The following is a 5,193-nucleotide window of genomic DNA, read 5'->3' on the forward strand; positions in this document are numbered from 1 at the left end:
ATTGACCATCACGTTATGATTCCCCCCTTGGCTGAAAGGGCGAACATGTTTGGTTGGACGGGGGTTCGAACCTACGACCCTCAGATTGCGAGTCGAGCACCCTAACCACCAAGTCATGCCAAGCCTTAACATTAACACAAGATGCACAAATTGACATTGATCTCTATATTAAAAGCATCTGTACAAACACTTCATTTGTTTTGTATTCCGAAAACTTATGTAAATAAAGAATTCAAATTGTTGCTTAAAACAATTTATCAATTATGCATTAGTAATTTCCATTTCGCTAACTATCTATTATTTCATTATTTTCTGTAAAAACATGTATCTAAAATTATGCTGAGCACATTTATATTTTTATAACGTAATTTGCAAAACAATTCAGAGGTTTCAGTTTCATGAAAGTTTGTGTTTTTACAATAAAACCATAACATAATATCTTAAGTGTCTATTGTTGGTTTGTTATGGATTTCGCGCAAAGCTATACGAGGGCTATCTGCGCTAGCCATCCCTAATTTAGCAGTGTAAGACTATAGGGAAGGCAGCTAGTCATCACCACCTACCGCCAACTCTTGAGCTACTCTTTTACCAAAGAATAGTGGGATTGACCGTCACATTATAACGCTCCCACGGCAGAAAGGCTAGAATGTTTGGTGTGACGGGGATTCGAACCCGCGACTCGCAGATTGCGAGTCGAGCGCCCTCACCACCTGGCCATGCTTAAGTGACTAACGAGATAAATAAAATAAATAAATTTAATTAATTAACCAAATGTTTGAGTTCTTTTTATTTAGCATAGAAACATTTCACGTAAAATGTTTTGTTATAATTCAGTTCAACCATTTCGTTTATAATAATATATATTGTCCAAAATAGAAAATTAAATTTTTGTCTTTTCTTCCTTTCCAAAAAACATTTCACAGATATTGAATTTTTTGTTTTTTCTTTCTCGTCAGAAGACTTTCCACAGATATTAAGTTTTGTCTTCTTTTACTTCTAAGAAGACTCTCTTCCACGGTTATTAATTTTTTTCTTCTCAGAAGAACTTCCACAGATAATTTTGTTTGAGAATTTTCTAAAAATAATGTCTTTAAAATGACTGATTGATTTTACTGTCAATACAGCCTCCCCGTACAACCTCTAAGCGCAGTATCCCACATTACGCCCTCCTCTCCTCCTCCAATATTGCATATAGATACGTTTATATTCTTTCTTTATTACTCTTTGCCATATCCCATTTAATGTATTTATTTTCAGATTGCTTTGCAGGAATGATTACAATGAATCATTACCACAATACAGTCTTTTCTTGGACTGTATAATATTATGCTAGAGCCTGAGTTTGTTTTGAGATATGCACATTGAAAACGCTCAGTACCTTTATATTTCCTTGGTATTCTCAATTGCACACAAGTATCACACATTTTCTGTACACCAGTCACCATTTGATTCCCAACACCTATTTTCTTTAACAACTTTAAATTTTAAGTAGTTTTTGTTACACCAGTTTAATGACAAACAGAAACAATACTGTCATTCCGAAAACGGATTATCAACTGATCTTTTGTCAATCACTGGGCGATCTCAATTATCATAGAAATCACAGAAATCCTGTAATAAACTATCGTAATGAAAATATTTTCTTTTACTTTTTAGATGTGCATAAGAAAATAATCAGTTTTATACAGCTAACAAACACACCATTAGGTATGGAATTACTTGACATCATTCTAGGCCGGCACAACGTTTCAGATAAACTGAAAGTTGGGCCATAAGACATCATTCTTGTCATTCCAGATGTATTAGGTTTACTGACAGCTAATACAAGTGTTAACTGTATATTCTCTAGTCTTCGTAATCCATCTGTCAAAACTGTGAGTGGTACGTTCTTTTTATTATTACTCGTTTGATTTATAAACTCCTGTGTGTCACCTGCAACTTTCTCAAGTAGTTTTTACTATTTTTTGCATTTATGACATATTTGTAATAGTGATTCTCGATTTATATATAATATACAATATTACTGACACATATTTTCTGCTCTCTTCATCTACAAGATCATTTAGGATATTTTTTCTATCTGTGTTCGCTAAACTGTGTTTTAACAACAGAGTTTGACATATTTGTCTCTGTGGTAGTTTGAATTGTTAAAAAAAAATGCATAACAGGTAGCTTGCTCATACGATAGAGTGCTCAGTTAGAGTTAGAAATATCTGGCTTGGGTTCTATCTCTGCCATGGAAAAGTTAGAAACTGCAAGAATACCCTGAGTTTAGGCCCAAGGGCAGGCCTTTTTTTTTCGAGCGAAGAAGAACTCGAGAGCAATGTAACTTAAGCTGTTTAAAATGCTTTACTAGCTAAAGGAGACATTAACTTTTTAACTCACATGATGTGCAAATATCACCGGGGTTCGAATCTAAATGCTTCAAACTTTACAGATTCTGAGTCACCGTGCTATTTTTAAGATGCACCACACAGCGACACATCCAAGATTCGAGACACACTGTAACATTAACAAATTGAAATAGCTAGGATTTGAATTTTGTCATGTTAACGTGTTAAAAATGCAGCTGGAGCAACAAATTGCATTCTATATTTCTACAGATATAGGAAATATCCAATTATCGGGGTTTTATTCTAGCCTTTTCTCTAGGATATTTAATATAAGTGAACTCAAACAAGTGCTCGTTTTCGGTACCCAATGTTACATCGTTAGAACAAAATAAAGCCCGAAGAAGAAAGGAATCTTTGTCTTCAAAAAAAATATAGTAATGATGTTATTAAACTAAACACACTGCTGCACAGACTTTGTTTTTACTTCTGGAAATCGTGCAGTCTATTGTTTGATTTGTTTATATCATTTCTACGTGCTTTTTCTTATATATAATGTATCAAAAATAGTTTTCAGTGAAGAAATACATTAGCACCTATCGGTCTATTGCGCTTTTTTTTATATTGCAGTCCTTAAAAAATATACACATGACTAGCGGTTTTTCAAACTCTGTCTCTTAAGTGTATCGCGATCAGAATGTCGCTCCAAGTCTATTAGCTTCAAAGAACAGCGCTTCTTCTTATCAATATTAGAAGAAAAAAGAAAGACACCAGCGATAAGAAATAATTGAATTGGTTTTCACTTAATTATATTCAGCGGACAATGGTAGATTGTAATGCGTTAAACTACATATTTCTTTTCGTTTTAATTACAAAGCAAGTGTTTCTTCAGAGAAGCATCAAAAGTATAGAAAAACACTCGGACCATCACCACCACCAAAAGAAAAGATTGTAATGTTATCAAGCATCCTTTAGAAGAAAAAAATAACCCCTGCAAATAAAATTATGGCATTATAATCAGTATCAGTAGTTTAATTTAGCATTGTTCATTCTTTCCGATGCTATTATTGTTAGGTTATTTTTGATGTTTTTTATATTGAACCCTTATTCTTATGTAGTGACTGTCCCTGAAACGCATTCTTCTAAACTAAATTATAGAAATAAACTACCTCGTAACACAAACTTAGTTTTTTATTAAATTGGACAATCAACGTTTCGCTTTACTGCTAGCTCCTTCAGAAGTGTTTCGCTAAAACATAAACCGTGACTGACACTACAAAGCTTTAGGTTCGTTTATTTCTAGAATTAATGTCTTTTTCTACACCAGTATTAAAACTAATTGCTCGAATGAGAATATTTATTTTCTCTTTATTGTGAATCACTTTCGTTCTGTTTTCTTCATGGTTGCTGTCAGTAATAATCAAATAAAAAAGTAATATAAATTGATTCATAAATGTCGGAACTACTACTAATTACTCTTGAAGGTATATTATTAGATACTTAGAGAACGTATCCACGATCAGTAGTTCATGCGGAAGCCATTTTAGAACACTTCTCAATAACGTGATCTTATCATTTCTGTTGATAGGAACATATTTTTTAACTTTAAACTGTATACAAGCATTGCTTAAAACTTGGGTTATAACAAAGGGCAATAATATACCAAAGACTAACCTCTTAGGGTACATTTTCACAGGTCTCTGTAATCCTAATAGCTTTATTGGAGTTATGAAGCTACCGACTGTCAATAACTAATTTCTAACTAAGCAACGTAGAAGTGTTTGTTCCAATTACTCTTCTTTAGTATCCAAAATTAATCTAAAGTTAACTCACTTGGAGCAAAAAAGACGAATACATAAGAGTTCTTTAATGTGAAACAAGTATTTGAGGCAGGGCTTTCAAGGATTTATCGTCACTCTAGTTTCTTAGTAATCTTTTCAGTGTAATTGAAATAAAACGATGGCTCGTAATCAACACTGTGTTCAGAATAACGCTGAAATTATGTACGTAATCAGCCACTTTCATTAAGGATAAACATTCATGAAACTTCGACAGTACCTGGGCGAGGAACTTCAAATTCATATCTTTTCTTTTTACTAAATCTAAGATACTTTTGTTGTTAATCGCACCCTTGAGTTTATATAGGAATATTCTAACTAAGAAAACACATGGTTTTTTGACAAATACCTTTTGTGAGTTTCGCTTTTCATCTCCTAATGGTAATCACTATAAGCAGCTTTGCATTCTGTGCCCGATTAAACTTGTTTACTTCCAGCAGTAGCCATCGTTTAGCAAACTTAAAAGCGGCCGCGCTTGGTTTCTTGAAGAAACACCACTGCAGGTAGATACCAGGTCTCCCAACATTTCACATCTATCAGAGTGCAAGCTATAGGAAAACCACCTCAAGCTTGAGTGTACAACAAACAAAGTAATGAAGGTAGGTGAGACCTATAGCTTAACTATCTATCCAGTCATATGTATGTTATTTTATATAGCCTTTTACGAATGAAAAGCCGAACAGATTTTGATACAAAACAACTCAATACACACACTTAGAAGTAACTCACACAACACGGCCTCGTGCCGCACCACTCAATGAAGGAGAAGGCCAAGCGGACGCTAAGGTCAATATTCCGCGAAAGCATGGGTGAGTCTATTTTAACACTACAGGTAGGGCATAACAAACCCATGGGAAGCGTTCACACAGAACCAATAACTTGAAAATCCAGTCTTAAAATTGAACTTCGTCACAAAGAATGTACAATAGAAATAAAATAAGCAATATCAAAATTGAATATAACGCATCGAATATTAGAAAAACACAAACATAAAACTCATCATATTAAATTGGCAAAACATACAA

At 33.8% G+C, this 5,193-nt stretch overlaps 1 protein-coding gene across 2 annotated transcripts in view; it reads right to left on the bottom strand.

The window, feature by feature from the left end:
* The window catches only part of LOC111086756, a 91,630-nt gene extending 86,719 nt beyond the window's left edge, over positions 1 to 4,911 (bottom strand). For both annotated transcript variants that reach the window (XM_022390909.1, XM_022390897.1), the window contains exon 1: positions 4,518 to 4,911. The gene's annotated coding sequence lies outside the window, so the exon portion shown is untranslated. The remainder of the gene's footprint in view (positions 1 to 4,517) is intronic.
* Positions 4,912 to 5,193: the final 282 nt, after the last annotated feature.

Source organism: Limulus polyphemus, unplaced genomic scaffold (genome assembly GCF_000517525.1).
Source record: "Limulus polyphemus unplaced genomic scaffold, Limulus_polyphemus-2.1.2 Scaffold51, whole genome shotgun sequence".
NCBI lineage: Eukaryota > Metazoa > Arthropoda > Merostomata > Xiphosura > Limulidae > Limulus > Limulus polyphemus.